Genomic DNA, 12,696 nt, shown 5'->3' on the forward strand with positions numbered 1-12,696 from the left:
AGGTCTTGAAAATTTTCCAGAACAAACAAAAACGGAATAGTTTTGCTTTTCTTCTTCATTGTAGACAATTTTGAAAATACAGAAAGTATGAAGAAATAAGAAAATGACCTATCGACAAACTCTCCCAAAGATATCACAATGAAGACCCCTCCGTCCATCCTTCTAGTGCACAGACCGGCCTGCCTGCTCTGTGAGTCTCTCTCTACAGAGGTGTTTGGGGTCAAGGTGCAACCACTCTGTCGCCCCTACTGGCAGGGGGCAGGGATCACGCCTAACTCCCTTTTCTGCCTCCTACCAGGGCAGGCCCGTCGAGGCTCCCTTGCTGGAGTTAGCCACGGAGGCAACATAAGCCATTATCCCCCCATTAGCAGTCCCTTTGAGGCCAGCTGCAGAGGAAGGGGATCCAAGAGGTGAGGCCAGCAGCAAAGTCCAGAGCATCTCCTGGTAAGGAGTAGGAACAGGAGGAAGAGAGAGGTGGGCAGGTAGGTGGGCGGGCAATGTGCTTTACCCTTGAGGGGGATTTAATGGGCTCACTTAAGACTGCCTGCTGGGGTGGGATCAGGCTCCCAATGGGGACTTAGTCAGACTCCACCAGCACCCGGCCAGAACAGGATGGGAAGACCAGAAGGCCAGGCCCTAGTCCCCACTCCAGGCCTAACTTGCTACAAGACCTTCAAGGACTTCAGCTTTCCCACCCATAAACGGTGCTCATCATCCTGGCCCTAACTCACAGGATCAAACGGTACAAGGGACATGCCATGGCTTTGTAAGCCACCTGGCCTCAGAAATTGGAACTCTCCCACCTCTTCCTGCCTTCCTCCATAAAAGGCCCAAGAGCAACCGCTCTCAAAAGCCCAAGGGCCTCGAGGGCTGAGGAAGAAGACCCAGCCTCTGAGGATCCCAAACATTCAGCATTGGGGGAGGCGGCTCCAAAAGTCACCCTGTGGACCCAACTCCATGCCCCAGACCCAGCTGGTCACTCCTGTGGGGCTTCCTCACTCCACTGGGGGTCCTCCCCTATAGCTCCAGGTCCACAGCGGGAAACGCTCACCTCTCCTAGGAGGGCACCTGCCCACTTGTGAAAGCGGTGATTGATTGAATGCCAGAGGCCCTCATCTCTGAGCCCAAAGCCCCAGCCTGCCAAGTGCCCTCAGCCTCACGCCCTGAGACCATTGCAGTCCTGCTGGTCATTCATTCGTTCATTCATTCATTCATGCTTCTGTTGACCATCATCCTGGACCAGGTCTGAGGAGGCTTCAGCAAGCAATGAGGGCCCTGAACCTAAGGCCAGTCCAGATCTGGCCATTCCAGGCACAGCCTAACCACCAAGGGCACCAGTGGTCCTCACCTTAAAGGCTCTACTTCTAGTGAAAGGGCCCAAACTCTCATTTTCCAGCTCTGCCTCTGGGACTCAGAAAGAACATGAATTCTTCGCCTTTGAGGAAGGGGACCCAAGATATACACCAGGAGAGAGAACAACTCCAGCCCACACTGAGAAAGGATCCATCATCTCACCCCCAACCAGGGATGGTTACCATGCCGTTCGCGTAAAAGGGTAGGTTTCGGGAGTGTCCCAGTGGGGACGCAAGCCAGAGCAAATGCCTCACCGGCTCTCCCATCTACACACTGCCCCCCTTAACTGGTGAGGCGTCCTGCTCACTGTGGCTGTGACTGGACTGCTTCCAACCCCAGGCCGTAGTCTTGCCCTTAGCTGAGCCTTCTCCCTTTGAGTTATTTTTTACTTTAAACAGACCATATTGACCCTCCTGGGGCCCCTGCCTTGCCTGAGTCTGAGAAACCTGAAAAACCAGCCCCTCTTTTTTACCATCATAAGCCAATGGGCGTTCCAACAGAGTGGTCGGAGCGTGCCAGACCCAGGGGGGACGCAGAGCCATGTCCCTCAGTGAGGTCTCAGTCTTGTCATCCGGAAAGTGGGGTTGGGCCCCAGTTCCTGCGCTGAGGTCCTATGTGGGAAATGTCTCCCCGCAGTGCCTGAGCGAGGGGGCATCTGAGAAGAACCACCCCAAGCTTGGGCCAGAGAAAGAGCAAGACCGGGGAATGGGGCGGGGGCGGTTCCGCGGGGCGGGGGAAGGGGGCAGTCGGCCGGCCCCGCGCCTCTCCCCGGCTCCAGAGGCCCGGGAAGGCAGGCCGAGCGAGGGGCCCGGCTGCAGCCGCCCCCGCCCACACCCACACCCACACCCACCCCTCCGCTCGGGTGCTGCCTGGCGGGCGAGCAACGAGGAAGCCGCAGACGCCCCCCACGCCGACGCCCTGCCACGCGGGGGTCCAAGGACCCGGCCGGCGGACGCGTCCCCAGGCCCCGAGCCGCGGCGCGCGCCCCCTCGGCCCGGCCCGCCCAACGCGCCTTTCCCCGCCGTCCGGACCGCGCTCACCTGCCGCCGCCGCCGCAGCCGCCGCCGCCCCGCTCCTGCGCCGGCCGTCGCCGCCGCCGTCGCCGCTGCCGCCGCCGCCCGAGTGGGCGCGCCGCCGCGGGCGGGATCGGGATGTGCGGGCGGGGGCGGCGGAGCGGCCGCAGGCGCCCCCCGCTGGCCGCCCGGCCCAGCCCGGAGCTCTGGGCCCCGGGCCCCGCGGCCAGGAGAGAGGGCGGCCCGGACGCCCCGGCCCCCATTCGGGCGCCGCGTGCCGCCCCCCTGCTCGGTTTTCACCAGAAACGCTGAAAACGCACAAGCATCCCACAGCCGCCGCCCGCCTTCCCACGCGGGTGTGGGAGCGAGCGGCCAGGCACCCTCGGAACGTGAGCAGGAAACAAAACCTTTTCAAAACACATTCTCTTCCTCAAAGCCACGCACGTGTTTGGACGCGCCAGGTGCAGCCCCACTCCCAGAGGAAAACACTTTCTAGCAAATTATTTCAGCTGTTTCTGCTCCAGACTCCCATCCCACCCCCACCAGTAACGCCGTTTCTACGAGGACCCGTGGACTGTGGTCCAGTGCCCTCCTGCCAAGATGAGGGAAACTAGTCGAAACCCACTGTCTCACTCAGGCCTTAAACTCCTAGGGGTCCGGAGGCGGGAGCTGCCCCAGCACCTGCGAGAGTCAGGCCTTTATTGACCTTCTTCTCTGGCACCGGGAAGACCAAGACCGCTTCAGAAAGTAGCTGTCCTCAGAAAGCAGGTGCCGTAACCTCGTCGTGATCGCACTCACCGCTGCCTACATCCCGGGTGAGGCCCCAGAGCTGGCAGCAAAAAAATCCGTCCTGTTTCCGAGGAACCCAGGCTGGGAGAACAAGAAATCCCTCCTCTGAGTCACCACTGGGTGGGACAAAGGAGGCTGACTGAAGGGGTAATCAAGAGCAGGAGGCGTTTAACTCATAGACCTGCATGAGTTTCTCCCTTCCCACTTGTCCAAAGCACCCTTATGCCCACCGTGGAATCCCGAGGCTCCCACTTTGCTGAGAGGAATCACGTGAGCATCTGTTATACCCATTTCTCAGGTCCAACCTCAGAGGCCAGAGCCCCACAGGAAAGATTCCTGGGAATCTGCAGTTTAACGAGCCCCCAGGTGATCCTATGAGAAGCAGATTGATGAACTCTGGCCTACTTGGGACCCTGTGGTGGAATCCTGGAGCCAGGTACCACAGCTTACTCCAGGGGGAAGGAGACCCTGGATGTGTCACAGCCTTGACCCTGCAGTGGGCCTAGAACCCAGCCCAGAGGCCACCTACTTTGGAACTATTATGAGGAATCAGATGATGGGATGCTGGAAGGTGAACATCTGATTTCCATTCCAGATGGCAGGTGGGAAGATCCCAGCTGAAACGTCTGTCCTCAGCAGCAAGCCCTCCCTGGTTCCCTGGAGACTGGTCAGGCACCTCCTTGGGCTCCCACAGCCTCTGGGTGTCCAGACAGTGGCCCTTGGCCCTCTAGGCTGGAGCCCTGGTGCGGTCACTGCTGCTTCCTGAGGGCTCACAGGGGAAGGTTTCCCAGCTGCTGGGACTTCCCTCCGCAGGAAATGGGAAGCCCTGCAGTGCACAAGATGGTGGGCACACCTCATGCTCAGCAGAGCTGACTTGGGAGCTGTGCCTGCCTACCTCCTGCAGCCCTTCCCCCTCAACCACCCAGGAAGTCAGGGAACCCACCTGTGTGCCCCAAGGCCTCAAGAACAGTGAGTGTCTCAGCCCCGCAGCAGTGCGTTCTGCTGCGTGAGGTCAGCCCTGGAGAGTGAGGTGGAGCCGTGGGCATGGGATGGCCCAGTTGGGGCTTGCTCTCAGCTGTCTCCCTCCATTGGCCTCTCCATGCAGAGCTCTAGAAGCCTTCTGCCCTTCGTGATGGGGGGGGTGGGGGGGCGGGGAGCGATGCTATGATTTCCCACCCTGTTGTGTGTGTCATCTTTATGCAACTCTGTGACCAACTCTCTTGACAGCAAACAGGAAAGCGGAGCCAGAGAAAGTGAGTTAAGCATTGATGCTTGCAAAAGCACTCGCCATGAACTGCCAGGATAGCTCCATCACCCCATCAGTGCTGTGGTCACCTCAGTGGCAGTCACCTCCTTGCATACTCAGTCCTCAGTCAGTGATTCTCAAACTATAGCCAGCATGAGAATTGCCCAGAGGCCTCGTGAAAACACACCCTGCCGGGCCCCACTTCGAGTTTCTGATGCAGCAGGTCTAGCAATGGCCACCGAGAGTTCTACCTTCTACCCAGCTCCCAGGTGATGCCAATGCTGCTGGTCCTCAGGCCAGCCTGTGTAGCAAGGCTCTAAGGCACTGGTCTCCAAATATGGTTGGATCCTATTCCCAGAGATTCTGATACTGGGGTAGGTCTGCGAATATGCATTATTAAAAAGCCCATAGTGAGTTTAGTTCATGACGAAGATGGCACTTGAAATCAGAAAGGGAAGGAATAGCTCCTTCAATCCATAGTGTTGAATTGGCTACCACTGAGGCAAAACTATTAGAAAGCCTCACACCATATACTAAAACAGCAGTAACAACAGTCAACCAGTAGAATCAGATCTTTGTGTGTGAAAACAAACCTTATAAAAGAAGATATTTTAGGGCCTCCCTGGTGGCGCAGTGGTTGAGAGTCCGCCTGCCGATGCAGGGGACGCGGGTTCGTGCCCCGGTCCGGGAAGATCCCACGTGGTGCGGAGCGGCTGGGCCCGTGAGCCATGGCCGCTGAGCCTGCGCGTCCGGAGCCTGTGCTCCGCAATGGGAGAGGCCACAGCAGTGAGAGGCCCGCGTACCGCAAAAAAAAGAAGATATTTTAGTAATTTCGGAGTGGACAAGTCTGCATAGGAAATCAAATCCACACTGAAAGGCTGCAGTTAAAAGCTGAACATCTCTCTCCAGGTGAGGGGTCTCCAAATGTCCACATCGAGTATGTTTGTGATTTTAATTATCCACTGTGTTGAAAACCTCCACAGCACGTTTGTCTGAAGAGTCCCTCATTAACTGCCCCAGGGACAGAGTCTCCCATGGAGGGCCGGCATCTGCCACTAGAAAACCATCAGCATTTGTTGCCTGAATGAATTTCTGTGGTAGGCAACAGTTCAGGGGCCTTGATTCACTTGTGTAGGGAGAAGATTCAAAAACCTAAAATAAATCACTACAATGGAAGCTATGATTTGCTTATCTCAGCAAACTCAACCCTTCTCTTTATCAGGCCAAGCAGGACAGCATGCCAAGTTGGGGCTTGTCATTGCAGTCCTGGTGCAACTTCATCACTCATGACTACGTGGAGCCGCGTGAGCCTTCCCAGCCAGATGGTCCTTGTCACTTACCGCTAAGGAAGAAGGAGCTTTCTTCTTGCCCTCACTCCCCCGAGTAGCACTTGTCATGGACAGGTGTTCTTTGAGTACCTGTGGAATGGGCTATGCAGCTATGGATTTTTAATTAGAAAGGGGATATGTACTTCACAGTAGAAGAATGAAACAATCCAAAGATATGAAGGATTGGAAATCTGTCCTCTCCTTCATGCCACTCCCTGAGAGAATGGATTCTCAAGGCTTGGGTTATATTCTTTCTACACCCTTCTCCTTGGCAACGCAATTTTACGTTAGAAAACTCACCAGATTAAATCATTAGGCTGTACACCTTAAACTTATACAGTGCTGTAGGTCAGCTGTATCTCAATAAAATTGGGGGGGGAACAATGGTCAGAAAAGATGGTGGGCTGAACCCGTTATCTACTCCTGCGGCCTCCTTACACCGACTAAAACAGCAATGAAAGGATTTTTTAAGGCCCATAAAAATGAAGAGAATGAGAGGGGAAGTAAAGAGTACAACTCTGGAAGGTGGAAAGCAGATGGACCAGTGGTACTGACTTGGCAGACACAAGAAACTGAATCATCCACTGGCAGTTGGGAAGTAAGACTCAATCCCAGTTATACTGGAGTAAGCTCCAAAGTCTCAGAAAGTGGAAGTGCTGGGTATCTCAGGAAGCAAGGTACAGCTCAAGTAAAGAAGGTAGGTTGAAAACCTAAGAAGCAATTAAGAGTGCCAGTCTCTCCCCCACCCCTGACTACCACCACCCAGCTGAGTACCCCTCCCCAGGCAAGCAGAAATCTGCAGGGTTTTTCTCTAGAAAAGCTAAAATAGTCTCTGGATTGGACCACACCAAGCCCAGCTGTGGGAAGAGAGAAATTTAACGGGCAAATTTATACAGGAAGCTGAGACATACCCCGCCCCAAGCCAGGCCTCTTCTCCACTCAGCTAGTCCCAGGGGGTTGGCAGCCAGACCATTACCCCCAGGCTGGAGGGATTCTCTGGGGAACCCCTGAAGATCCTCTCCTCAGCCCCATCAAGCCTGATCACCCTGAGAGAAGCACACAGCTGGCTGCCACACTAAGTGCAGAGCTTCCCACAAGCTTGTTAGGCCCCATTCTTACACATGTGCAGGCAACCAGAAGACATCAGGAATCCGAGGAAAGCCTCTAACCCAAGAAAACAGAGTCCAAGACAGCAAGAGGGGGAAAAAAGTTCACAGAGACTATACAGGCAAACAATAACTGTATCATTAATATCTTCAGAGATTCAAAAAATACATTGTAAACATGAAAACGAATAGGGTACTATTTTTTGACAAGGAACATCTGAGGAAAAAAAAAGAATCCTCAAATGAAAACATGATAGCAGAAATGAAAAGCCAACAGAAGCGTTGGAAGATAAGATTGAATAAAAAGTCAGAGATGGAAAATAGGGAAGAAGAGATAAGAAAACGAGAGATCGGTCCAGGAGACACAATATCGGAATAATTGTGGAGTTCCTGAGAAAACAGAAGAAAGGAAGATAAGAATTCAAGATTTCCCAGTACTAAAGGTCATGCGGTGTCAGATCAGAAGGGCCCGTACTATCTAATGCCCCAATACAAGTGACAAAAATAGAACCACCAAATTTCCATAGTAGTGAAATTTCAGACCATTGGGAACCAAAGAGAAGTTCTTAAATGTTTCAAGAGAAAAAAACAAACAAACAAACAAACAAAAGGTTACAACCAGCTTTTCTCACAACAACAGTGGGAGTGATGAAGGAATGTTTTCAAATCCTGAAGGAAAAATGCTTTCTAACCTAGAATTCCTACCCAGCCAAACTATCAGTTGAGCATAAATGAAGAACAAAGACATTTTCAGATGTTTACTGTCTGTGCACCCTTTTCCAGGGTACTGGAATGTGTGCTAAGGAAAGGAGAGAGTTTATCAAAAAGAGGGAAACGGGATACAGAGAACAGGAGCTGCAACACAGGATACGTGATAGGAATGTCCAGGTGGAGGTTGGACAGACCAGGGTGACATGTGCACAGGCATAGCAGGCCAGAAGCTCCAGGAGAGATGCCTCTGATGCACCTGAGCATTTAGAGAGGCTTAGAAAATTGGCAGAGTTTAGGGTGAATTAATGTGGAAAACTGAAAACAAAAAAACTCCAGGAAAAACAAAAAAGCTTGTGCATAAAAGGGAGTCATATTATCATCCAGCTCAATGGATAAGAACAGCATCTACACAGTCACGATAATGCAACCACTGTATATTGTGCTAAGCAAAATTCAATATAACTGTGTTGGGAGGTTGGGGCACAGAAGTTTGGGGTTGGTGAGAAGTCAACACACACACAAAAAATCAAGAAGTGTATTAAAGGTATGTTATTTAGAGACAAGGAGGTAAACACTCCACCCCCCAAAAAAGCAGAGAGGGAGAAAGCAGAGGGAGGGAATGGGAGACAAACTTTTAGAACGATTGGTTTTAAACTATAACACAACTCCTGCTCTGTCCTTATCCACCTGCTTTTCACTTCCTTGGCAGGGCCCCCTCATGCCAGCCTGGCTGCCTTACGCACCCCTATCTCCATAGGCTGTTCTGTGTCGCCTTTTCCCCTTCACTTGGGTCTTCCTGTGGAGATGTCTTGCCTACTTATGTGAAAGCACTGTTTTCCTGAATTGGATTTTAGAAAACAAAGATGCATGATGTAATCACCTTCCAACTATTTTGAGTGCTTGCACAAAACCACATTCCTAAAGATACCTGCTGAGTGATTTAAGTACAAAAGTGGTTTGCAACCCACATTGAGCAATAGCTCTTTTGAATATTGATTGACACCATTTGATTAGGTCACGTGATACTTTTAACCCTCTCCTTTCCCTTCATTTTCATGTTGGCATTAAACACTGACATTTTTATCTCTGATGGGTTTCTCTTCAACGTTTTAATCCTGTGTATTGTTTTGTTTTGTTTTGTTGCGGTATGCGAGCCTCTCACTGTTGTGGCCTCTCCCGTTGCGGAGCACAGGCTCCGGACGCGCAGGCTCAGCGGCCATGGCTCACGGACGCAGCCACTCCGCGGCATGTGGGATCTTCCCGGACCGGGGCACGAACCCGTGTCCCCTACATCGGCAGGCGGACTCTCAACCACTGCACCACCAGGGAAGCCCAAATCCTGTGTTTTCAAATTGGAGTTAGTTACTCGCTTTAGAAACACACATATAACACAAATTTATACTATTTCCCAAATAGATTATTTCACATATTAATTTGGGTTGTTGACGAAAAAATTTAATAGTCAATCTAAGAAAGAAATGGTAAATTTTACTTGGGCCAAACTGAGGATTATAACCCAGGAGACAGGCTCTCAGAGAGCTCTGAGAACTGTTCTGAAGAGGTAAGTGGCAGAGTCCAGTAGAGATGTGATTTTGGCAAAAGGCGTACGTGCAACCAAGCACACATCTTGGTAGACGGTCGCTGCTAGCCACAAGGAACAAACATCTTAGCTAATGGTTTTCTAAGTATGGGAAGGTGCAAGAAACTGGGTTCGTAAAACCTTCTCCTGAAAATATCTAACTATCTGAGGGCAAGTCTCTCAGTCTTCTCAGAGCACAAAGTGCTTCATCTGATCTTCACGTTGAACTCCTTTCAGGGTGTACTGGGGGTCAGCAGCTGCGGTGGCTAAGGACTGGATGGTGGGCAACATTCTTCATTTTACAATCCCTTGCCTTTTGTTCTTAATTTTGACCAAGTTTTGGGAGGCATTTCGTGACCAGTTTGTCCCATGATGCCAAGAATGTTCGTTCCCTGGTCAGGCAAGGATTTCGTTGATAGGCCACTCAATTTGCTATTACTGGACTAGGCCCTATTAACAGTAACCAAAAGCCTCTGGACCACCTGTCTTACTAGTCTGTTATGGTCCAGGAAAGTTCCCTCTTCCCACATCTAGAGTTACACTATTACAGTCATTATCTTGCATATTTGATCAATTGTTTCAAGTTGCCTAATCATCATTAATTTTATCTGAGGCTAGGCACACATTGGTAATGCAAGAAACAGTAATCTTGTAAAATAGGCAGAATACAAGTAACATAGCTAGTAACATTAATAAGGTCATAAGTATTTAAGAACTTCTATTAGGTGCAGCCCAGTATATCCCCAGGTCATCTGACCAGTCTGTTCTGCACCAATTGCTGTCTTTAAGGGAAATGATATATTGGCATTGTACAGAAAGTTCACCAAAGATGTCTGCATGTACAAGATTATTATGACCCCTTACAGGATAGAGAAAGGAATGTTATCGTCTAAGGAGTTACATGGCTGGTACCAGAAGGAGAAAAATTGACCTTTATGGTTGAGCAGGTATTTCTGCCCTTGGGGAGGTCTCATTAATGCATAATGCAGATGCATAATGCACACCAGAGGGGAGGGAGGAGGCCCAAACAGGCAGAGAAAATTTTTCTCTCTTTAAAGAAAACCATTTAAAAATGCCGATGAAATAAAAATTCATATTTTATGGCAAGACAATTTAAAAATGAAAAATTTTTTAATTAGACAAGCAAGAAGTATAAAGCATTCTCCTTATAAAGTGAAAAATGGCCCCAATTTAAAAGTCAAGGGCTTCCCTGGTGGCGCAGTGGTTGAGAGTCCGCCTGCCGATGCAGGGGACACGGGTTCGTGGCCCGGTCCGGGAAGATCCCACATGCCGCGGAGCGGCTGGGCCCGTGAGCCATGGCCACTGAGCCTGCGCATCCAGAGCCTGTGCTCCGCAACGGGAGAGGCCACAACAGTGAGAGGCCCGCGTACCGCAAAAAAAAAAAGAGTCAAAGTTGTTGCGTTCCTAAGCTAACCTGGAAAATATAGAACATCTCATCACAGACTTTATTGAATGCTAATGAACACAGATTACAGCAAAAATTCTACAACTGCAGCCTAAGAAAGTGATTTCAAGGGAAGTATCTCCTTAGAAGATGAGAGCTCCTAAAGAGCAGGGAGATCACCATCTGGAATTTCCGAAAGCTACTGTTCATCCTTTTTCCAACAAATTTTTCCAGCAGATTTTCCCAATAAAATCCAAGGCAGTTTTTTACCTACTCTTGACCCAAATAGCTGGATCCCTTTTCTTGCCAGAGTTCCCTCTCTTGGCTCACTGTATGATTCATTCTACTCTAAGACAGACAACTTATTTTTAGAGAGAATTTTACGGTTGTTGCTGCTACAGTCACTGAATGGTCTTAAAAGATTAAGTTAGGGGACAGGTGGGGGGAAAATGATCAATAAAACTAATATCTTTTTATCAGTTTTGCCAAGGGCAGCTTTTTACGTGGAAGTACAGAAAAAAAGTAGCAGGGTGTAGTTTCAGACGACCATGTTGCATTTATAACATTTAAATCCTAGTAAAAATATCAAAAAGCAACTCATGAAAAGTCACTGGGGGATAAAAGATAAAAGATAAAACTGGGGGAATCTTTTTTTTTCTCAGTAAAAGTTCAGAAGAAAAAAGCCACCAAACAGCAACACTTTATAAAACCCCTATTCAAGTCGAGCTGAAAAGTACTGGACATTTCATAAGCGCTTATTAGCTTATAAGAGCCCTGGGGTATCTGACATGTGAATTTACCAAAGCTACTTGCAAGCAAACGTCAGCATATAAAAAGGAACGAAGTAGATCTGTATGTGCACTGACATGGAAAGATGTCTCTATATGGTAGGGGATTTGCAGAATACTATAGAATGATACCACTTATGTAAAAGGGGAAATGACCTCTCTGAAATTATATTTGTGCAGATATGTTTATGTGTGAAAATGCATTTCTTTTTAAATCTTAAAGTATATATCCCGGGCTTCCCTGGTGGCGCAGTGGTTGAGAGTCTGCCTGCCGATGCAGGGGACGCGGGTTCGTACCCCGGTCCGGGAAGATCCCACATGCCGCAGAGCGGCTGGGCCCGTGAGCCACGGCCGCTGGGCCTGCACGTCCGGTGCCTGTGCTCCACAACGGGAGAGGCCACAACAGTGAGAGGCCCACATACCAGAAGAAAAAAAAAAAAAGTATACATCCCGAAATATTAAAGAAGCTGGCTCTAACATTAAGGGATTAAGAGGGTGAAGGGTAACTAACTCCTTTTATGTAGCTATTTACAAATTACATTTCTTCACAATGAACATACAGTCACGTATTTGTTGAGAAATTAAGTAAATTCACTGTGTCTGGGTGTACGGACAAAATCATCCTGTATATTCAGTTTATTTTCTAATTTACTTTGAGAAATTTCTGGGGTGCTATTTAACAGGATTATACTTTATTGCTTTTTTTTTTTTTTTTTTTTTTTTGCGGTACCCGGGCCTCTCACTGTTGTGGCCTCTCCCGTTGCGGAGCACAGGCTCCGGACGCGCAGGCTCAGCGGCCATGGCTCACGGGCCCAGCCGCTCCGCGGCATGTGGGATCTTCCTGGACTGGGGCACGAACCCGTGTCCCCTGCATCAGCAGGCGGACTCTCAACCACTGCGCCACCAGGGAAGCCCTATTGCTTTTTAAAAGAGAACATTTCCAGTAACTGGAGTGGGCAGTCTGGATTTACCAGCCAGTTGCCTACAGACTGCTGAGCTACTCTTCACCCAGAACCAAGCTTTGTAGTCATCCTGAAGCAAACTATTCAGGATTTTCCCCACCACCACTCCCTTGCGTTCCAGGCAAGCACCACTGGTCCATGCCATAGGACTGCCAGTTCTGCTCCCTGGGTGAGCATAATTCTGAACACATGCTTTAGTTGCACTTGATTATTAACCCTGCTTCTCTCTGTTCCTTGGAGAAACTAACATTTTCATTACTCTATTGTAAGAGTCTGTGTCATCTGCTCCGTTGAACAAATGGTATCTCAATTTCTTAGTACAGCAAGCACAACCCCTTACATTAAAGCAAAGAGTAAAACTGGGTTGGTACTTGCAAATATCCAGATTTGAGGGAGTCCATCCCCAGAGTCTTGCA

General features: G+C 49.9%; 1 protein-coding gene across 1 annotated transcript in view; it reads right to left on the bottom strand.

Moving 5' to 3' along the window:
• Positions 1-3,236, bottom strand: part of ADCY7 (adenylate cyclase 7) — a 59,970-nt gene extending 56,734 nt beyond the window's left edge. Inside the window, exon 1 of the mRNA XM_082606786.1 lies at positions 3,165-3,236. The gene's annotated coding sequence lies outside the window, so the exon portion shown is untranslated. The remainder of the gene's footprint in view (positions 1-3,164) is intronic.
• Positions 3,237-12,696: the final 9,460 nt, after the last annotated feature.

Source organism: Mesoplodon mirus (assembly GCF_964341445.2).
Source record: "Mesoplodon mirus genome assembly, chromosome: 19".
NCBI lineage: Eukaryota > Metazoa > Chordata > Mammalia > Artiodactyla > Ziphiidae > Mesoplodon > Mesoplodon mirus.